This window comes from Lolium rigidum, chromosome 3, assembly GCF_022539505.1.
Source record: "Lolium rigidum isolate FL_2022 chromosome 3, APGP_CSIRO_Lrig_0.1, whole genome shotgun sequence".
Classification (NCBI taxonomy): Eukaryota; Viridiplantae; Streptophyta; class Magnoliopsida; order Poales; family Poaceae; genus Lolium; species Lolium rigidum.
This window is the reverse complement of record NC_061510.1, coordinates 208,655,221-208,679,056: the sequence shown is the minus strand read 5'-3', so window position 1 is coordinate 208,679,056 and position 23,836 is coordinate 208,655,221.

Genomic DNA, 23,836 nt, shown 5'->3' with positions numbered 1-23,836 from the left:
ACATGTTGACAGTGGAATTGATGTAATTTGGATTTATAGCCATTGTGCTATCAACTACTGCCATGGAGGTATTGTGCAATCAAGTAATGCTTAATATCATCTGATATGCATCCAATTGCTGCCATTGATACATCACATAATTTTTATTTCACCAAAAACATGTACATTGGTACAAAAATGGCTCACACAAAGCCCCTGATGAACAAAGCAACAAGACAGTACAAGATCAAGCAAGAAGCTACAACTGTCAACATTATCAACTCTCTCCTATCTCTATTTCTAAGCTCTTGCTGGTGTGCCTTCTGCATTTCTTTCTTCCTAGATTTCCTTCTCTTAATCTCATTTTCCATTTCATTAAGCTTATGCACTAGCTGCTTATTTTCTTCCTCAATGTCTCTGGATTTCCTGCTTCTAATCACACCATCATTCTCCAATTGATCCAATGTTTCCTACGAATTTGAAAAAAACAAATTTGGTTCGAATTGTGTGCACAATTTTGCTTCAAACAACAATTTAGGAACAGGGGAGGCAGAGAAGGGGAAACAGCCGGAGACGACGAAGAACGTTACCTTTGACGGCGTGGCAGCACCTCTCGTCGCCGTGGGGTAGTAGACGACCGACGTCTCCTTCCATTCCTCCTCTGCCCACCTGCTTCCGCCACCGCCTCCGTTGAACTCACGGCCCACCGTCATCGTCGCCATTGAGCTCCCTCGCTCCTCTCCGCCGCTGCTCCCTCGCTACTCTCCGCGGGGCACCTCCCTCGCTCCTCTCCGCCGCTGCTTTGCTCATGTCTCCGCCGACCAGCTGCGCCGCCGCTGCTCCTGTCGCGACGCCCGCCGCTGCTCCTGTCTCAACTCCTGTCTCGCAACCGCCGCTACCGACTAGAGTTGGAGATTCGTGCAGCCGACGCGCAACCAACGATCCAACGGCGGTTCAGACAGACTAGAAGCAGAGAAAATGGAAACATCAGGGGGTTATCAGCAAAACCTACACACGCCAGCGCGTCCAAAGTGCCAGCGTGGATGACACTTGGCGGCTTCTGATTGGCGAGGACCAGTGATGAGTCCGAATTGCAAGTAGTATGACCAAATCTTCACCTTTTGCAAGTAGTAGGACCAAACTATCACATGCTATGCAAGTAGTAGGACCTCAAGTGTAATTAGCTCTTCTGAGTCAATAAAGCATTGTTCAGCAAAACCTGGACTTTTGCCACTTGCTCTGCCGTGGTATAGAGCACTTCTTTTTTTGCACCGCTTTACTCACTACTCGAAAACGATTTTTTGCCTGGTCTTTTCTTTCTTTGCCGAGCGTCTAACATAGCGGGACTCGCGAAATGAGTGACTTGCCGTGTATCAATGCAGAGACACACGGCAAATACAAGGTGTACGGTGAAACTTGCGTGAGCTAGTGTGTGCTTGTACTTGATATATTTCTTGAATTAAAAGCAAAAACTTTGCCCCATTCATTTAAAGGAAAGATGCTCGAATAATTAGCGAAAAACTAGACGAAACCCATACAACAACATAACACCATGGGCCACGTGACCACGTCCATACCATACACGGGGCCAGTTCCCCTCGAAACACCACTTGGTCGAGACCAGACGACCATTCATCACCATCGAAAAGAGAAGACACAACGATTGCTATGGGAGGAATAGACATGAGACGCTTAAACATAGATGAAGAAGCCAACCCTTTGAGGTCCTCCCACACCAACAGAGTTTCGAGGCCGCCGTCGTGACATCCAGCTGCTCTGCAACCCCAGTGGACCGCCAACACCATCTTCCAGGATCGCCATCCCGATATACCACCGCTCGCACTCGAGCCACGACATACCACTGGCTCGGGTAAACCGTTGGCATACCACTGCCACCATACGAACATACAAGGCCATCACCCCGACATAAAAGTCAAACCGCCTCCTCCGAGACGCGTTGACCGAACCGATAGCCTCGTCGCACTGGGCACACAAGAATGTCACCCAAGCCATGCAAGCAGCCTCTCCACCCCACGAAGTTTTTGCCCGCCATAGATTCCAAGACCACCGCCTCGACGCACAACCACCTTCCGAGGTCGTTGCCCCGACATACACCAACCGGAATGCAAAAGAAGCCGCGAACAAGCGAATCACCAAGACGACACCCACAAGAAGGCTGTACTCAATATTTATGTGTTGCTTGTGTTGAATTGAATCTTTGTAAAGTTGGAAATAAATAAATAAATCTATATATATATATATATATATATTAATATATATGCGGTTAACTGCAGGATTCAATGAAAAATCACAAAAATAGAAGGGCCTCTTTATCGAGTGTCTCAGGTCATGACACTTGCCTTTGCTGAGCGCCCCAACCTTAGCACTCGACAAAGAGGTGGTCTTTGCCGTGTATGACCATCGCCGGCACTCAGCAAAGGTGAAGGCCACGTGCCTGTGTGAGGCACTCGGTAAAAAGATAGCGCCATTAACATCGCCAAACATTCATCTCATTTTTTTTGTCGAGTGTCCCCACTAGACAGTAGACACACGACAAAGGGCCTTTGTTCTGTATCGAAAAATTGCACTTGGCAAAGCTTCTTTGCTCACAAAGATTTTGCCGACTTTCTCGAGTATATTTTAGACTTTACTGAGTATTTTCTGTACTAGGCAAAGATCATGTTTCTCGTGGCGACTTGTTCTCGGTCGGTCGAGAAGTAGCTTATGACTCGATCACCTCCATGATGCTTGGATTTGCGTCGTGATTAGTTTGTCAATTTAAATCGTGATTCGAGAATTTGTTAGCTTCCTTTTTTGCGAGAATTTCATGTGCTATACATTTGCCCGCAAACTCGAGACACTGGTGTTAACTCCGCTTGCGTGTGCTTTTCTAAGCAACAAGGAGAGCGGTGTGGCGTTACCAAGATTGACGTGATCAACATCGTACGATCACGATAACTAGCATGATGAACTTCTTTCTTGAGTCAGCCCGACAGATCATCGATGTGCCACGATCTGTTAATCTAAAATTTGACAAGTGAGATCTCTCTTTTCCCTGCCCAGAAATACATGTGATGAAGTCGGTTCAAAATCATGCACCGTCTTGTGCGTGTGTGAGGCCCCGTTCATCATCTAGATACAGATTGGAGAGAGAATCGGAGAGACAAGTGCTGGTCACAGACAAAAGGAAGGGGGAAATACTTCTCAATAAAAAAGGGAGTAAACAAAAGAAATGGAGACAAGATCACGAGACCGACCCGTGCTCACGTGGATAGTGGGCAGTCCCACGTGACAGCCACGCCGTCGGACCCCGGCGCCGTGCCCATGTCCCAGAGCCGAATCAACCAGACACCCGCTTGTCGTCGTCGTCGTTCTATCCGTCGCCCTCTCTCTCTGCTTCCATGGCATATCATACGGAGATTCAGCTTTGTTCCCGGCAATGATCATATGATAGGGACATCAGTAAGCCATCTTCTAGTCAATTGTACACACGCAGCCAAAGCAATGCAAGCGAGTGATAACCTGCATTTGGATTCCTAAACTGACTAAATTTATGTATCAGTTCCATATTTGATGTACTCCCTCCGATTCATAAGATCCATAAAACTTATCGCCAAGTCACGTGTATCTAGAGTTTAGACATATCTTAGTGTCTCTATTCACTCATTTCAGCAACAAATATCATGGGTTAGAGTGAGTATTATATTCCCATTCGATTATAGTACTACCGCTGTCCATAAAAAGGTTGTAAGCTCATCTAAATTCAAATATAACTAGACACTCTTTTGAGTATATATACATCTTAATTTAGATAAATCTCTAACATTTTTTTATGAACGGATGAAGTACTCTACATACGTCCATTTCATAAGCAATACGCATGTTGTTACAAGACCAACTGGTCAAGTCCTCATCTGATCCGATACACTGAAGCTATTCAAACAGCGACATTACTGAAACCAACGCCCGTGCAGGTGCAGTGTGCAGGAGCCGGCAGGGCCAGAGGATAGCAACGGCGAACATGATCGATGAAATTAACGACGCAGCGCATCTACGAACCACTCTGGATACGGACCAAGTCCATAGCCTGCCAAAACCGCGGGAAACTTCGGACGAATTCGAACCCGTCGCCCCCACCCACAGATCATTCAAACGCAATCATTCCCGGATGGACCTGGCGCATGCTACAGAATCTCTATCCGTTTGAACCGAGCGAGATCCAGAGCTCCCCGCCCGCGCCCATAGCTTTGTGATCGTGACTACTGTGCGTGGTCCTGGTCCACGGCCGCACATTCATCTCCCATGTCTTCACAAGTTGAACTTTTGCTTTTGGCGCCATCAGGTGTGCTCCATGATTCTCTCTTCGTGCCACTGTTCCCGCCCATCCAATTGCCCCATTTCAAATGCCACGTACGGCCACAACATCGACCCCAGTCGCACGGCACATGCGCGCATGCATGGGCATACTACATCAACTCTAGCGGATCCAGTATTTCCCGACCCTTACAAACCAGAGTAGAGGACACCGAAAATCCAGATAAAGGCACATATCGACCTCGCGCTGATCAGATTTCATATCCCATGAACTGAAAAACTAGAAATAAATTTTCCCGGGAGAATTCAAAGAAGAAGTTCATCGCATGATCAAGTTCATCACTACATTTCAACATAATTTACATCATACATTGCAAAATAAAGACGATTAAACCTAAATCTACGAGGCCGCTAACCTAATTGACCAAAAAATGGCCTAGGATACATCACCGGGGAATGTGGGTGCGGCGCCCGTGGACTGGGAGCGACGGTGGCGACGGCCTACTTGAGCTCGACGCGCTCGATCTTGATGCGGCGAATGGTGGCCTCCCGCTGGAACTCCTCGTATGCGCGAACCTAGTAGATAGCCCAACGCGCGTCCTCCTCCCGCTGCTTCGCCTTCCCCGCCTCCCGCGTCAAGATGTTGCGGAGCTCCTTAAGGGCGCCGGCCTCGGCTTCGTCTTTATCGACGACGCCTCGGGGAACACCTTCGCGGGGGACGCCTGCTCCTCCTCGCCCGGGTCTTCTTCCTCCGAGGGAGTAGGGAGAGTGGCGATGGCGGCGGTGGGAGGAGCAAGACGTGGCCACCTCCCCGCCATACGCATACGCGGCGAGCGACGGCGTTGTCGTCAAGCCCCAGTTGGTCCACTTGGGCATGGCGCGCTTCTTCGCGCCCTCGGAGCGGACCCATTTGGCGTGCTCCTCCATACAGCCTTCACGGAGCTTCCGCCGTGATGCGACGACTCGCTCCCGGAGCCAACCGCCCCCTACGTGCAACTGCCTGGGCAGACATCTACGCTACTAGATCGATAATTATGGTGGTGGACTAATTTCTTGCCAGAGAAAGGGTAGCGGTGGCGGCTGCGCGGTCAATGCGGCGATGAGAGATAAGGTTTCAACCCGTATACGCCGCATCGATAGGTATATATAGAGGTCGCGCGGTGAAGTTAACAAGCTCCTGTTTTTTTCTTTTACCTGCTAGACTGATCGGTAGCCTAAACCGTGTTGAAACTGTAAACCCGCCGAGCTTCTATAGTATTGGCCATGTTTACGGGATCTACTAGAGTTGCTCTTATCCTTACGTTTGAGTTGCTCACATGCTACGAGACCTATCATCGAAAATGTCCTAGCTTGTACCAAGGTTATTAGAGGACCAATTTACTATCAGGATTTACTATTGGTTCCAATATACCACAAAGGTAGGGAAAAGACCAGACACGCCCAGCTGCTAGCCACCATACTCCCACATTGGCATGTCCCTACGGCCCAAAATATATAGGGAGACGAATAGCAGGCAGCAGAGGAAGTTGGACCCAGTGATGGATTTTCGCATTTGGCGATGTGAGCTCTGATTGGTGTGTCCTCGTGCCTCCGTCCATGCATGCACGTACGACTTGCCACCTTTTCCACTCACCGGGAATAATGGTGTCTCGAACTCTCAATCATCGAAACTTGGAAAAAAAGAGAGATACTTGCAACTTTGCAAGTGCCTCAGTTCGCACATGCCTTTGATCGTCAAGTTTGTCTCGTTTCGGATCATGTCAAATCAACTAGTTCGAGCTAAACTGCTAGAGTAGAGTAGTATCCATTGTTAGCCTTAGCCCTTATAGCATGCACCATTTCGAAAAAAAGAAGCCTTAGAGCATGGCTCGGCCTACACAATAACTTGATATAAATTATCCCAGTAGTAGATGAAGCATTTTTTGTAAATAAAATAGTTCAAATTAAAATGTTCATAAATGGTATATCCATATGATGCAACATGATTTCCTTATGGGTCCAATATTTAATAAATATAACACCATCTACGAATAAAAATTAATGTGCCAAAATACTCTATGAACCAAACAGACGACACCAATCTTTTAAACTATGTTTGGACCAGGAACAACAAACTGAGAAAAAAAACCTTCATAAATTGTTCGGATACAAACCCATAAAAATTTCAAGCGAAAAATATCCCACAAATGCAACTTGGGCTGGATTCATCGCCTTTTGTACCGATAGTGGAGTGGGGAAGGTTGTAGAAGAATAGAGGCAGGGGATCCAAGTACAACCATGGGGGTGAACAGGGCACCCGGTAAATTCTATTTTATTTGTAGAATAGCATTCTTTCACCATATGTGTTGGCGTTGCCCCTACCAATTTATTTTCGACAGCTATCGGCACCGACGTGCATCTTGGTCACCAATTCTTTAGCTCCGCCCCTACATAGAGGGTGGGGCAAGATGGTGTCGAGAATTCAGGGGAGTTTTCGCGGTGGCCTTAAGTGGAAAGGACGGTTGCATCCATCGTCTACCGCGAATTGACGCTGACACATGCTAGTTCCAAGGCTACAAAGCGTGGATCTGAGTATGCATGCTCTTCCCTCCACCGGATGTGGCAGCCTATCTCTATGCCACCTCTTGTCGTGTTATCGTACGAACAATGCTTAGGGTTGGGGGCGAGCCCTGCATAAAGAGAGAGTCAGAATTGGGGGATAAGGAAGGATGCAATTTGGTTCTAAAAATGCAAGAAGTTGAAGCTAGATGTTCTAAACATACAAAATAACATGGTTCGGTGTAGATTGCACTGCCTAGATGGTTCGTGTGGGTTGAACTGGTTGTGACAAAACCGCGTTCATCGGGCTTATATGTACATAGGTTTCAAGAAATATGTTACTCTCTCTGATCTAGAGTATAATACTCGTGGTGGAGGGTCAAAATATAATGATGACCACCGATAAGTGATCAGCCCTTTTTCAGATCTCGGGAAAATGTGCCCACTGCTGCAGTGCATGATCTTGGATTCTTGGCATTTTCCTCGCTCCTGCAAAAAAGGAAAACAAATGATAAAGAGATCATGCACGCAGTGTGCATGCACGAGCTGACAAGCTAGCCAAGCCGAAGAAAGCAAAAGCCCTGGGTAGCTTTTCGCAAACCCACCATGCATGACCGTGCCCAGATCTCAGCTCATCACCACACCTCCCTCACATGCGCGCACACACGCAGGCCCGGAACCTGTCGTCAAAAGCTGGGAGACGACAGCGGTATCGCAACGGCATCACTGGCGTCTGGCTGGTCGCGTTTCTGTCCGTCCGATCGCGCATCAAGGGCGTGGAGCCTGGCTAGATGCCAGTTGTGTCACGCACTATTTCCCACAAGTAGTGTGAGAACATTTCCCCAACTCCCATGTTCTCATTTCGTTCATCTCATCTCGGTGTCATCAGTTCACTTTTTGTTCTGCCACATTCCTTGGTCTTTCCACCAATTTCTCTCTCGTGTGACCGTTGCTTTACTAGCAGAGAGAGAGAGTGTGTGAGATGATTGATGTGGTTTTAGCCATGACTGTTGTTAATCGGGTACTCTTGCTAGTAATTGCTCAAGTAACCACAAGTCAATTCATTACATTTGCCTTGTTCATTGGCTTCCATATGGAAGGGCATAGTAAGATATTGCAACCGGTAGTGCACCAAGTCAATGGGTGTGGATTCTCGGATGTTCGGTTCAAGTGATGCATCACTGCATGGGTACTTAATCTATCTTTAATGATATAATGCGAAGCGAGAAAGTAGTAGCATTGCATTTGAAAAACTAATAAGTGAGATTTGTAGAAATTATAGTAGTATGAAAACAAAGCATACATGCCATGAATGGTAAAAACCCAACACACCAAGGTAGAAAGATTTGTAGACCACGTGTACAAATGATCCCTATCGAAAGTTTTAGCAGAAATCATAACATTTAAGTTAGGAAAAGTTATGGAAAAAATATCCATGCAGATAATTGGTACAAGTATGTGTCTATGTAAGTTTTGAAATGTAAGCAACCTACTCCCTCCGTCCATGAAACATGTCTAAGTTTTGTCAAAATTCGGATGGACTCTGCTTAGCTACGTAGACAAGTTACCCGTAAGTCCCATCCGGTTGTTAATCATAACCGGCAACAAAAAATTCTTACCTAAGTGAGAAGTTAATTATTGAAGTTAGGGTATAACCCGAAACGACTACAGCAAAACCGACTAGAACTTTGCCGACAATGTACGTTAGGATTCTCCACCCATGCTGTAATGATTAATCGAGCCACCCCATCGTCTTGTCCCCTCTCGTGGTACCACCTTGAGTCGTCACGTCCTATAGCTGTAGCACCTCGCTGAACTCCTCGTGATGCCCTGGTTCGGGGAAGATGAAGAAGTCGGAACACTCTAAGAGCCAAGATAGTCATGTCGCGTTGCAGCCCTCTGAGGAAGAACCACCGCGAGCAAAGTCACCCTTGTTGATGTGCGTCATTGGCATGGGAGCATCCATGCGCTTCTTGGATCTCGATCACCAAATGACCTGGTTGCCGATGAACTCTCGCCCCACCCCAAGCACCAAATGCTTGCTCCTAAACATTACTTTTTTAGGAAAACAAAATATATTAAGCTAGCAAGCCGCCTCATTAAAAATCTTCCAGTCCCCTTAGGTACCCTGGTAAGAAAAAGAGTGCGTCTGAAATTTTCTGCCACCATCACATAATTGTTACATCTCTTGCGAGCTTTCTAAGAATGAACCTAGGGGGCTCATCGACCCATGTACAAGAACTACCAGAACTAAAAGAAACTTTAGCAAGCTCGTGTGCTACCTAATTTGCTTCCGTATTACATTACTCAATAGAAACATCATCAAAACCACTCCTAAGGATAATACAGTCATCACATATAGCTGCTGAGGCTGTAGCTGAGAAACCCCTGCGTCATGGTTTCCAACACTTGAGCACAATCCGTTTGAATAATGAAGTTATTACATCCAATCCTTTGCGCCAAAGTAAGGCCCTCGCAGAAAGCGTAAGCTTCCGCCAAATGAGCATCCACTACATGGGGTAAACACACGTGATTCTGCCACACATTGTCCCGTGTAGTCTCTAATAACCACTCCCGTTGCTCCATTTCTTGAGTCCACATCAAAAGCTGCATCAATATTGATCATAAGTTTCCCTTCTAGCTACCGGCTTCTTCCATCCTTCCTCCTTCTTCGCTTGTGGCTGTTTCGAAGACATCATATAGTTTCTCCAGGACCTGATGGTTTTCCAGCTGAGTTCTACCAAACCTTCTGGGAAGTTATCAAGGGTGATTTAATGCCAATGTTCTATCAACTGCATTCAGGAGAATTACAGTTGTTCAAATTGAACTTTGGTGTTATTACCCTGTTACATAAAAAGGAGAATGTGGTTCAAATTCAGCAATATAGACCAATTTGCCTTCTTAATGTTAGTTTTAAAATATTCACGAAAGTCGCTACTATTAGAGCTAATATAGTTGCTGAAACAGTTATTAGTCCTACATAGTCGGCTTTCATGCTAGGATGACATATTCTTGAAGGAGTAGTTATCTTACATGAAACCATTCATGAACTTCATCGGAAGAAAATGGATGGGGTGATTTTTAAAATTGATTTTGAGAAGGCTTATGATAAGGTAAAATGGCCTTTTCTTCAACAAGTTATGCGCATGAAAGGTTTTCATCCTATATGGTGTCAACTTGTCGAACAATTTGTTAGGGGAGGAAGTGTAGGGATCAAGGTCAATGATGATATTGATCACTACTTCCAAACCAGAAAGGGGCTTTGACAGGGTGATCCACTATCACCTATGTTATTTAACATTACTGCAGATATGCTAGCTACCCTAATAGAAATAGCGAAAGAGGATGGACAGATAGGAAGTCTTATCCCTCATCTAGTTGATGGAGGAATTTCCATTTTGCAATATGCTGATGACACGATACTCTTCATGGAACATGACATTGAAAGGGCTGTAAATATGAAATTAGTATTGCGTTTCTTTGAAGAATTGTCAAGACTAAAAATTAATTTTCACAAAAGTGAGATTTTCTATTTTTGTCAGGCTAAAGAGGAAGAGGAACAGTATAAACAACTATTTGGTTGTGAATCTGGCTCTTTAGCCTTTAGATATTTGGGTATCCCAATCCATTATACAAAATTAAAAAACTCTGAGTGGAATCCAGTGGAAAGTAGATTTGAAAACAAACTAGGGTGTTGGGATGGAAAATTATTATCTTACGGGGATCGCCTTGTGCTGATTAATTTAGTTCTTACTAGTTTACCGATGTTTATGCTATCCTTCTTTGATTTACCTAAAGGGGTAAGGAAGAGGCTAGATTTTTTCCGATCACGTTTCTTTTGGCAATGTGAGGAAAATAAAAAGAAATATAGGTTAACTAAGTGGAATTTGATTTGCAGACCTAAGGACCAAGGTGGTTTGGGAATTGAAGTTTTGGAGATTAAAAATTCCCGCCTTCTTAGTAAATAGCTTTTTAAACTTCTTTCTGAAGAAGGATTATGGCAACAACTGTTAAAAAATAAGTACCTACTACGGAAAACTTTGGCTGAAGTTGAAAGTAAGCCGACTGACTCACCTTTCTAGAAGGGATTAATGAAAATCAAGGGGGATTTTTTTTTGGTAGAGATAAATTTGTGGTAGGCTCCGGAGATGGAGTGTGTTTTTTGGGAAGATAAGTGGCTAGGTGATCAGACACTTGCAGCTCAATATCCCCAACTTTACAATATATTCCACCGTAAGCATGATACAGTGGCAAATGTTATGAGGTCAACTCCGTTAAATATTGGTTTTCAGAGAAGACTAATTGGTGATAAATGGGAACAATGGGCACACCTATGTCAACGTTTAATGGTGATAAATTTAAATGATGATCATGATAAGTTCGTTTGGGGTCTAACATCTTCAGGGAAATTCACTGTTAAATCGATGTATGCCGATATGTTAAATGGACATACAAGATATCTTCGTAAGTATCTTTGGAAAATAAAAATCCCACTAAAAATAAAAATCTTTCTGTGGTTCCTTAGTAAGAAAGTCCTATTAACCCATGATAATCTAGTAAAGAGGAATTGGAACGGAAATACGAAATGTTCTTTCTGTGACGCCGAGGAATCAGTAGAACATCTGTTTATTTCATGTCCTTTTGCTAGGCTTATTTGGCGGGTTATTTTCGCGGCTTATAATATTCCACCTCCATCCAATGTGACAAATATGTTTGGAAACTGGCTTAATGGAATTGACAAAAATGATAAAGCTAGAAATCATTGCTGTTTCGGCTTTATGTGGGTTAATTTGGAATTACAGAAATGATATTGTTTTTAACAAAAAGCACTCCACTAATTTTTTGCAGGTTATTCACACTATGGTCCACTAGATCCAGCTTTGGTGTTTCTTGCTCCCGGAGGATCAGCGGGAGTGCATGGTTTCTGGATGCAACCGCCTTCGAATGGTTGCCCATGATATTTTCTACCAGGCTACTTGGCGGCCTGTTAAGATATTACATGATGCTTAGATTGCTTAGCAGTCTTTTATTGTTTCGATGGTTGATTTCTGTATCGACCCTCGTTGATCCTTGAGTTGTAAACTTTGTATATTTCGGTTTTTAATAAAAGGTTGTGTGCATCAACCGATGCAGAGGCCGGGGTATACCCCATTATAAAAAAAATTCAATCTTCAGAATCATCAGAATAGTTGTACTATTCCAATCATCTGGAACCGAGGTATTATTTACTGTGTTCATAACTACTTTTATGAGATCATCTCCTAGCATGTCCCAGAAACGTTTGAAAATTGCATGTAGCCATCCGGGCCTGGAGCCTTAAGACCCCCTATACTCTACAAAGCCTTATTAACTTCCTCCACCGTAAACGGGCCTGCGAGTTCTCTGTTCATACCAACTGTAACAAGACGATGTACATCAGCCATCGCTCCCTCCTCTGGATCAAATACTTCCGAGGTAAATAGGCTTGAAAAATAATTGTATACAACACCACACATAGCATCTCTATCTTAATGCCTGATCCCACTGTCATCAACAATACCATTGATTGTGCTATGCTTTTTTCATCTTAGAAGCAAAGTTATGAAAATAATTTGTATTTCAATCGGCATATTTTAACCAATTTGCTCTAGCTCTTTGCACCCAGAACATCTCTTCCTTCTCTAGAGTAATTTCAATTTGTACGTGGATATATTTCTGAGCTGCCAAAGTTGCATCATTCATTGGACCTCTCCTCAATTCTTCAAGGTCCCTTTTTAATTCCTTCAATCTCCTTGCAGGTGCCTTCAAAATATGCTTATCCCAAGTATGCAATTCTGAGTGCACATGATTCACGTTTTGCATCAAAGATGGATCCTCTCCTCTTGCCTTCTCCCTTTCCCAGGCTGCTTTCACCATCTCTTCCACTGTATCCTCCTGAAGCTAGCGGGCCTCGAATATCCTTGGCCCATTCGTTATCGCATGTGAGGTAGATAGGTACTCCGTATCAACCAAAATTGGTCGATGATCAGATCGTGTTGTCTCCCTATTTATAAGACTAGCATGAGGGAACAAATTATTCCAACTATCATTAACCACCCCTCTGTCCAATCTTTCTCTCATGTTTCCACTTCTCCAAGTGAAAATATCTCCTACATATCACATATCCTCGAGATCACTGTCCTTCAAAGCATCATGGAACGCTTGCATCGCTTGTTGGGTCCTCGGACGGACCCCTTCCTTCTCATAATTAAACAATATTTCATTAATATCCCCAAGTGCCAACCATAGCTTTTGCATCTGTCCATGGAGATTACGAAGAGCATCCCAAGTCACATGCTTCTGATTCCAGCTTGGTTCACCATAAACACCAGTGAACATCCAATTTGTATCCTGCTCAATCACTACATCAATATAAATTTTGGTAACACTTTTCTCGATTATTTTTGTCTCTTTCGGCCACATCATTAGTAAACCTCCACTTTGGCCATCACTCACAAAAATACTGAAAAGATCAAAACCCAACTTTCTCATTAAATTTCCTGCCCTAGATTTATCCAAATATGTTTCAGACAAGAAAAGCACATCCGGTTTTATTTGATTCTCAAGGTCCAGAAGCGCTCGAACTGCCCGGCGGGCGGTTGCGAAGCCCGCGACGGTTTAGACCACAGAGTGTCATTGCTCCCGGCGATCCTCCTCGCTGGAGGTCGCCGATCCTCCTCGCTGGAGGTCGCCGATCCTATCATATCTTCACTTTCCACACCGTTCATCACCTTCCTATGCCATTTTGGTGGTTGTACCTTCTGAGGAGTAGATACTGGACTTTCCCCAGGACTCACCCCATTTCCATACTTTAGCAAGTTAACCTGATCAGCCACTCTCCCTGTCTTGGTTAGTACATTAACCGAAGCATTATCAGAGCCTTTCAAAACACCCACACTCCCACTCAGGCGCTTGCGAATAACACGATCCCCCTCCAAACCATCATCCGGTACAATATCCATATATGAGTTTGCGAATTCATTTGCATCCCCTGGATTGCGCCCTCAACCTATACCACGTGCTCCAAAGCCACCTCGGTTTCCTCCTCCTCTACCAGCGTCGGTCGGGATATTTAGTTCAAACACAACTTTCAGCCAATCAACCCATTGACACTTATCCTCTTCATGCACTCCATCCCCGCACTCACTCACTTCATGGCCCAACAAACCACAAAACTTGCAAAAATCAGGCAGTCTCTCGTATTGTACATGGTACTTCTTCCTTTCTTTTAAATTTATTGGCACATACCACACTAAATGTTTATTATGATCAAGATAACCCTGGCACAGAGATATTTTGAAGGGTTAGTTTTCCCTTCATTGACAATAATTAAAATTTGTGGCTCACCCACCTTCTTCGCAACCATCTCCACTAGATCTGTCTTCTTCATCAACCCTTCTGGAATTCCCTGAATACGGGTCCAAACTGGAATTTTATCCAGTTTATACTCCTCCATATTTGTGAAGCCATCATATTTTGCCATTACCAGTGCCGCCCCACCAAACAACCACGGTCCTTCCTCCATAAATCTCGACCAATCTCCCAAACAATGCAATTGGACAAGGAACAAATTTGCACCTTTTGCTTTGAAAGTAACCTCCTGTGCCGGTACCCATGCATTACGCATCTGCTTGAACATAGCCGCATGACTAAAGGGTTTTGTGTTATGAACTAAAGATCACTAGCCATCGGACATCTCCAATCAAATCATCAAGCTCTTCAGAAAAATCAAGATCTATCTCTTCCTCTCTCACAAGATTGAGCCCTTTGAATCTGTCCTCCAATTCCTTCTTAACCTCAGCCGTACTTGGGCCGCCCGCACCATCCGTGCCCCACCCATACGGGGCATCATGTCTCTCCCGATCCGTCACCAGGATCACAGGTTCCTCCTCCGGCAGCCCCACTTGTTCCGCCATGCAACCCTTCTCGTGGAAACAGATTGACTAGCGAACTCTCCACCTCACGGTCGAGGGAGCGCTTTTATGGAAATCACATCGATCGGGTGTAGATTCCCATAGGTAAATTGGTGACTCTCGCGAGTGCCGCAAGAGGAGATAGGGAACCCTAGAAAAGACCTAGGGGAAAAGACAGATAACATGAGAATGCTCCTAAACATTACTAATTTTGGTGGCCACCTCCCACATCAACTTTTAGATTCCCGGTGGTGGTGGGCAAGAAGTTGTTGTGACATGATCAAACCCAGACAAAAAAAAATTCTAAGGTCTTTGTGTTGTTTCGAAAATTTTGCTTGGGACCTTAGATCCATTGATTTTGACGAGCGGGACATCGTTGAGGCGATGGCCCAAAAAACCTTATCCTCAACGACACCGACAACAAATAAGCGTCGCGTCCCAACGTACATACCTACCCTTAGAGCATATCCAGCGGTGTACCCCAAACGGCGCCAGATCGAGCATTTGGGGGATGCCTTTTCTTCGTGCCGTGTTTGGGGGCGTCGCTCCCCAGCCGCGCCTCCCAAACGCAGCCCCAAACTTGTTTTTACATTAAACTACTTTTATTTTTATTTTTTGCATTTTCATATCAATAGAGAGGAGGAACATTACACAAACTAATACATAATTGGCAACATGGTTTTACACAAATTAACATATAGTTTGGAACATGATTTACACAAACTAATGCATAATTAAAACATTGCAAAATGAGGAAACCTAACTAGAGTTGGTTGTCCTCGTGGTGAACAGACAGATGCCATGGGATGGCTTGAGTTGGGGCCGAATGTGCGCTAGAGGATTCGGGGGAGGGTTTTGGTAACACAAGGATGGAATCCGGATGGAATACCGGTATCTTATTGAAGAACTTGGCCTTGGCCAGAGGTTGAAGAAGCACAGTACAGGCACTACTCCTCTACTTAGGATCTCTCTATTGCATGATGAATTGTCTTATAGGCTACCAGGTTACCATCTACCCCGCGAGAAGGGTGTGCTCCCTCTCCTTATATAGGGGAGAGGGTGGCTTACAGGGGAAGAAACCCTAATGGCATCTTTGACTAGACAAACTACTTTACAAAGCCTCTTTGGCAGCAGGTGACGCCGGTAGGCCTTTAATCAGGAACGGTGACATCCTCCAGTAACTTTTACGTCATCTTCTGCTTTGGCCTCAGAGCTTCGATTAAAGCTGATGCGCTTCGCTCATCCTTGTCCTCTAGTCCTTGAGGGAATCTTTGACCCGACTGCCGACGTGCTACAGTGTAGCCTGTGCTGGTACTTCGGTACCTTCTTAGTCTATTCCGGTATACCCCTCCTGGGATACCGGTATAGCCTCACTTAGCCACGAACTTAACTTCATTGTCCGGAGTAATCTTTAAACCGGTACCTCTAAAGCCTAAACAAGGCTAGTTTGGCATGCATTTGGCATACCGGGGGTCATCCCCCCAACATTAGTCCCCGAAGCTGGTATAGTCCGGCGGATTCTATCCTACGGACCATGCCAGGTTCCTCTTTTTAACGTACCGGTTTAAAACCTTCCGGCATCTCTGCCGGATCCATCTCAACATACCGATCTTTTCCGGTAGTTTTGCCATTAAACCTTCCTCGATGAAGTCGTGAATATCTCGGAAACAGTGCCTGTCAGAGACATGCGCACTGTTTCTGACGCGCCAGTGTCAGGGATCACTTCCCTTCGACTCCCGCGCTCTCATTTAATGTGCCACACCGGATCCTCACCGCCGTTCCGGATCCGTGTGGCCCTCCTGTGGCAGCTTGATTTTCACGCGTGTAGCCCCGCGCCATGTGGCGGCCCATGAAGCAAAGCGTCGCGGACCGAGCGGTTTCCGGCCCACAAACCTTTTCTCTATTTAAGGGCGCTGCGGTTCCTCTTCGCCTCCTTCCTCGCATTCTCCACTCCCTAAGCAGTTTGAGCCCTCCGCCGCTTGCGCTCCTCTCGCCGTCGTTCGACGCCAAGCTCTCGCTCTCCGACGAACTTCGCGAAGGCGCGCCGGAGACCTTGCTCGCCTGCCTCCGTCGATGTCCTCTTTCTCCTCTACGCTGGAGCGTGACACGGCTTCCTCTTCGGCTTCTTACTCTCCGTTCGCCGCCCTCAACCGCCTGCTCGCCGAGCTCCGGCGGACTGTCGGTTCCGTCGTCCACCGCCGCCCTCAGGTCAGTCTCGCGGACGACGCACCTTTCTCCCTTTACCACATTGCTCTCGGGCCGGTAGTGTATTTATTCCTTCTTTTCTTTTGCTTTTTCTCTTACTCGTAGATCTTCGCAAGGGAGTAGGTTTGGGGAAACCAGTTTGTAGGTAGATCTTGAACTTTGTCAAGTATGTCTTCCGAGGAATCTCTTCCGGAGTCCTCCGCTAGCAGTCACCACAGCGACATCCCCACGACCTCTTCCGGGGAGGAGATCCCGGTCGACCAAGCTTCCGACGGGCTCGAAGAGGACCTCGCCCAGTCTGAGGAGGTTACCGGTAGCTCCGCTCAGGCTACCGGTGACTTAGGAAAAGAAGCTGGCAGCTCGAGCTAGGGCGCCGCCGCCCAATCTTCCGCCATCAACTTGGATTCTATACGCGCGGGGCCTGGATGGGCTCCGACGTGACTCAGGCGGAGATTGACTGGCTCTACCGGTCCCGGAGGATTCCGGAAGAGGTTTGGTGCCGCATCCCCGGTGAGGAACGTCAGCCTGAGCCTCAGTCGGGCGAATATGTTGTCTTTTCCGCCCATTTTGAGCGCGGATTTGGCCTTCCGGCGTCGGATTTCTTCCGGCGCTTTCTTGATTTTTACGAGCTCCAGCCCCATCACCTTCCGGGCAACTCCATCTTCTACCTCTCCTCCTTCACCGCTTTCATGGAGGGATACGCCGGTATCACTCCCACTGTAGATAACTTTTCCTTTTCTACTACCTCTGGAAGAATTCTATCCAAGATAAGAATCTTCCGCACCCCAAGCCGTTTGTCCGGTGCGGGGGCTGCATTCTCTCGCCCCGCCAAGGGAGCTCCTTTTATAAACTCTTCGGTTTGGAATCAGTCCAGACCTGGTAGAAGTCCTTCTTCTACGTCCGGAACGGTGTCCCGGAAGACTTCATCAACCTTCCAGAATATGTACCCGGCCCTCCCAGTATGAAGAACTGGCTCCATAATCCTAGGGACGATAAGGAGTCCATCCGGATCTCCCTTTTCATCGAAAAGAACAGGGAGGAGACCAACCTCTCCGCGGATGACCTGGTCATGCTCTTCCTCTCGCGCCGGGTGCTGCCCCTTCAGCGGCGCGCCCATAAGATTTGCCAGATGTCGGGCCGGATGGATCCGACCCGGATTACTACTCATTCGTTGAGCCCCCCTGACTTGGTCCTTAAGGCCAAGCAGATCTGCCAGAACACGCTGAAGCCCAGCGGGAAATATGGGCTGCTCCCTTATAACCGCAGCAACTCTCCTCCGCCCCGAGTAAGATCTCGGGATCTCCGGAAGACTTTGTACCAGAGTATTTGTGAATTTTACATTCTAACCTGTTTCTTTCGTGTTGCAGAACTTCTCCCGGATCCGCATTGAGGAGCCAGCCTCCTACACCCCCAACCGGTGTTTCGAGGACGACTGCGACCCCGACCCCTACGTGAAGGGGAAGCACAAGATGGGCCCGACGCATGTCAAGCATCCGGGTAACTTTTCAACTCCTCATCCGGCAAACGATTCTGGTTCTGACGATGAGGTCGTTATTCCTGAGGTATTTTGTTCACCTTTCTGTCCTTATAAACTGCTACTTTGTAGATCTCCGCTCAGCCGGTGCGAACCCTGTCGTGGTATCGTCACGGCATATGCCATAGGGCGGCTAATCGAAGGTGGTTCCTGAGGGATCTCACGGCGGTATCCGGAAGCGGGTATGGGGACGAGCGACACGGCGACGTACCCAGGTTCGAGGCCCTCCGATGGAGGTAAAACCTCTACTCCTGCTAGAGTGTATATGATGATCACACAATACAATGGTGCTCCTAGAGCTGTGTCCGGCTGCTCATGGGAGGCTAAGGGAGACGATGGTCTCTCTCACGGGGCAGCGCTAAGGGTGGAATGAAGTGAGAATGATCGATCCCCTACACGAGAGGGGGTAGTGCGGCTTATATAGGCACCGGCACTTTACATATAAGACCCTATAGTTTGCGGCCGGCTTGGCCGGCTCCGGCTTCCGCTCCTTCCCGAGGCAGTGACGTCAGGAGCCGTTGAGGCCTCATGGCCTGTCCCATCCGGCTGCCGAGGTCAGCGGTATGGAGAGGAGGTGTCCCTGTCGCCATCAGCCACTGTAGCCAGTACGGATCGTCGTTGGCCATGATGGCATGTCCGGCGCGTGGCACTATTGCTCCACAGTGCCCCGCGCTTTACGGAAGATGAAGTCAGCGTGGACTTTGGGAACCCGGATCACCAGCCCGGTTCCTTCCAGTGCAAGACTCGCCAGCCTCGAGTCGGTCTGAGGTACAGACCCCCAGTCGGATATGGCTTGTAGAAGCCGGCCCAGCTACAGCATTGGCGGCCGTAGCCAGGCCGACTAGGACCTAGAGCCAGCCGGCTTCCGGACCAGCCGGCCACGGCGCCGGCCGGCTGCTCCTCGGCCGGCCTTTGCCGCGAGCCGGCCGGTGGCCGACCGGCTGCTCTGCGTCCATTGCCCTACCCGGGGTCTTCCCCCGACATTAGCCCCGAAGGCGGCAAGGTCCTGCGTTTAGAAGGACCTAGGCAGGTTTTCCTGGCTTCTCGAATATACTTGGCGGCACTTGGAGGGGCCGACTGAGGATTTCCACTCAGCCGGCTGCGCCCTCATCCGGCTCGTTCTTGCCGGCTGCTTCTAGCCGGCTGCTATTTACACTTACGCAGCTTTTGCTTTCTCGCAAGTTTTGATGGCGTCTCCGCCTTGCTGATGACTTTTGGTCCGAGTTGAACTTATTGTCCGGCTCCGGCTTGCGGCGCGCAGGAGTCTCCGCCGCCTCGGGTCCTGCACCCGACTTGGCGGTCGGCGCTCGGGCTCTGCCGCCGGTTCGTCCGGTCACATCAATGTCCCCTCCGGTTTGATGCGGTCGTGGGCGACGTGGTGTGGCGGTTTCCGGTAACGGTAGCGGTCGTGGGGGAAGTTAATGCGCGAGAAGATCCGGGCGACGTGGCCACGATCGCCACTTGGAGGCCAACCGCCCGCCGCGGTCGGCTATAAATGCCGCGGGGAGGGTGCCAGGCGGCCACTTGCCCACTTCGTCTTCCTCGCGCTCCTGCTCTTCTCGCTCTCTTCTTCGCGCTCGAGCCCGTTGCTGCTCCGGCGAGCGTCTCCCGCTGGCGAACTCCGGCGAGCGAATCTCCGCCGATCCGCCGCCGCTACTCCGTCGAGCCGGCGCCACGGGGCCCCGCGTTTCAACGGAGCGTCCTCAGCCGCCGTCGTCGCCGCCGCCGTCGCAAGGCTCTTCTTCGCCCTTTCGCCTTTCGTGGTCATCTTCTTCTTCTTCCTCGACGATGGCCTCCGCCAGCGGATCGTGGCGGGGCTCGTACATGCGGGAGGACGACATCGAGCGGCTGGTGCGCCTCCGCCGGATCCCGTCGTCGGTGGTCACGCGGGCGCCCGGCGAGAGATGGAGCCCGAGCCGCAGCCGGCGGCGCGTCGTCTTCGGCGCGCACCTCGATCGCGGGCTGGGCCTGCCGGCTTCCACCTTCTTCCGCCAGTTCCTCGACAACTTCGGCCTGCAGCCGCACTCATCTGCCGGCCAACGCACTGCATCCTCCTCGGCTGCTATGTGGCGTTCATGGAGGCCTACGCCGGCTTGTGGCCGGACATCGACTTCCGGAGCCGGCTGTTCTGCTTGAAGGCGCAAACTGCGAGGGCCGCTGCGGGCCTGCGGCGCCGCCTCGATCTACACTCGGCCCGGTACGCCTTTCCCCAAGATTCCAACCGTTGACTCGGTGAAGAAGTGGCGGATGTCATTCTTCTACGTGCGCAACGAGGGCCGGCTCGTCGACCAGGATCAACCTTCGGAGTTCAACCCGGTTCCTCCGGTCGGCCGGATCAAGCTGGAGCTACAACGCCCGCACGACGGATCCGGATGCTGAGGTGAATCAGCTGCAGGACTCCTGGGGGCGGCCGTCGCGAACGGGCTGACCGCCGAGGACCTCCTCTGCACCATCGCCGAGCGCCGGGTGCTGCCGCTCCAGATGCGCACCCACAAAATCGGGCACATGTCCGGCCGGTTCGATCCGAACCGGACGTCCAAGGCGCTGGTCTCCAAGGCCCAGGTCGCCCGCCGGGTGAACAACATCACCAAGGCGAACATGCCTGAGGAGGGGAACTACGGGCTGGCGCCCCATGACGGGGACCACCCGCCCGAGCTGGTAAGTTTTGTGTCTCCGCCGACTTCCGGCTTGCGGCTGCGAGGCCGACTTCCTTTTCTTGCCGACTTCCGGCTTGTTGTTTGCTCATGTTCTGTTTTTCTAGCTCTTCAACCGCCAAAGCGTCGAGGATGGCGACCCGGCGGCGAGGAGATGGACGCGGATCACGCCGATCCGGCTGACCAAGCCGGCGACCAGGCTGGCGACGACGACCTGCTGCGGGCGCCGACCTAGGCGGCCGGGGGAGCACAATCCGCCCCTTCACCGGAGCAGCGGGGAGGACGAGGAGCCGGCGACGTCCACCACGGGGCCACTCCCCGCCGCGCCCCTGCGCGCGAGGCCGCCAAGCACCACGGCGACTTCGGCGCCCAAGGGGAAGAAGCGAGCCGGTGACCTCCGCTCTACTGCCGCCTTGGAGGCGAAGGCGAAGAAGCTCCGCCGGGCTGCGGCCGAAGAAGGTTCCGGAGCGAGGCCGGGTGAGTTCTCTTTTCTCTTTTGTTTGATTCCTTTTCTTTCCTTACTTTTTATGCTTATCTTTTCCTTATCTGTTCGGCTAGGGCTCCCACCAAGTTTGCCTAGGGCGGCGGCTCCCGGCAGACTCCGCGCGTTGTGTCGCCGCTTCCTCGACAAAGGAGGGAGTCGACGCCGCAGCCTCCACCGCGCGCGCCTACGCCGCCGCCGCTGCGGGTACTCCGCCTCCCGCGGGCGCCTTCCTTCGCCGTGCCGCTGGCCTCAGCGCACGATCGCGGCACGCGGGTCGAGCCGATGCGCCGGCCGGCCGGCTCGGACGACTGTTCCCGCGTCGGACTCGTCTTCTGGACCCAGCCGCTGGGGCCGGCCGGGGCATGCCGCCTTCGGCCGGAGCCGGAGCCGGCGGTGCTGCACCGCCCGCGAGCCGGAGCCGGAGCCGGCGGGGCTGCGCCGCCCGCGGCCGGAGCCGGAGCCGGGCCGAGCGTGGTGGTGTTGGATGAAAGCCCGGAGGGGGCACCTCGGGCGCCGGAGATGGCTGCGCCGGCCTGGGCCATCTGCCGCCCGGAGCGCCGCCACCACCGGAGCCGACTGACGGGGGAGCCGGCTAGGCGGGAGCCGGCAAGGGATGAGCCGGCGCGCACGGAGGGCGCCGACTCGCGCGCGCTGGTGAGGACGGGAGCCCCATCGGCGTCGCCGCAGGGCCTGCACGTGGCCAAGGGCGCTCTGCTCCTGCATGTGCCGTCCGCCTCCGACTCCAGCCTTGGCTCGGCTGGCACTATGGAGCAGGCGTGGCTCCGCGCCGACTCCTATGAGGTGACCAGCCGGGAGGGGACCCCGGCCAAGCATCGGTGGAGATGTTCTTCTCCGGCCTGCGAGGCCAACCTCAAGGCTAGGGCTGCCGAGGCCGCGGCCAGCCTCGCCAAGGTGGAGGAAGCCGGCAAGGTAAGCTTCATGCTGTTTTTTGATTTGGTTATCATCCTGGTAGCCCTCAGAGGCATGGGCCGGCTGCTTGGAGCCGGTCCGGGTTTCGCCTAGCATACTGATTTTTCTTTTTCCTTAGGCTGTGGCGGATCGGCGCACCAATCTGTACAACCGCGCCGTGACCCACTACCACAAGGCCAAGCTGGACCGGGCCGGCTTGGCTCGTGAGCTGGAGGCCGTCAAGGGTAAGATCTTGCTTCTTCCGACTCGATGTCTTCTTTCTTTTTAGTCTTCGTTGGCTGACGTTTCTTTCCGAGCTGCCTCGCGGTTGAGGCCGCCAAGGTCCCGCGAGCTGGAGGCGGATCTCCGGGCTGCTCGCGACCGGTGCGCCCTCGGCGAGGAGGCGGGCCGATCTGCGGCCGCCAAGCTCAAGGTGGGCGAGGGGAGTTGACGCGGCTGCGCAGGCTGGAGCGAGAACCATCTCCGCGAGCTCGCCTCCCTTAGGACGGCGGAGAAGGAGAAGGTGGATGATCGAGCCGGCGGCTGGCCGAGGTGGAGAAGCGGCGGCTTGCGCTTCGGGAGGAGGTCACCACCAAGTCCACGGAGCTGACGGCTGCGCTAAGCGGCTGGACGGAGGAGATTGGCGCGCTTGATCGCGGCTTGTCGGGTGAGTGCCTCTATGTTCCCTTCTCTTTGCCGGCTTTCGGCTGTCGGCTGCACGGCCTAGGTTGGTAGCGGCGGCGAAACTTTTATCTTTTCGCTATCTCCATCTTCGGGCTGGGGCGGTCGGTTCTTGCGGTGCCGCCAGGCTTTCTTTCATCCTTCGAAATCTCCATCTTTGGGCTGGGCGAGTCGGCTCGTGCCGGGCCGCCCGTCTTACTTAAGCTCGGAATCTCCATCTTCGGTGAGGCGTCGGTTCTTGCCGGCTGCCGCCGAGTCTTACTAGAAGCTTCGGAATCTCCATCTTCGAGTGGGGGCGGTCGGTTCTTGCCGGCTGCCGCCAGGCTCTCTTTATCCTTCGAAATCTCCATCTTCGGGCTGGGGGCGGTCGGCTCGTGCCGGCTGCCGCCGATCTTACCTAGAACTCGGAATCTCCATCTTCGGGCTGGGGGCGGTCGGCTCGTGCCGGCTGCCGCCGATCTTACTAGGACTTCGAAAATTTGCATTTTTCAGCTTATTTCGGCTTTGATGGCTTCGACATGCTTTTTCTTGCGGCGGCCTTCCGGAAGACGCGGGACGCGGCCTTGGCTGCCGTTGGTGTTGCGCGCGAGTCCGGGCGAGCGTGGCG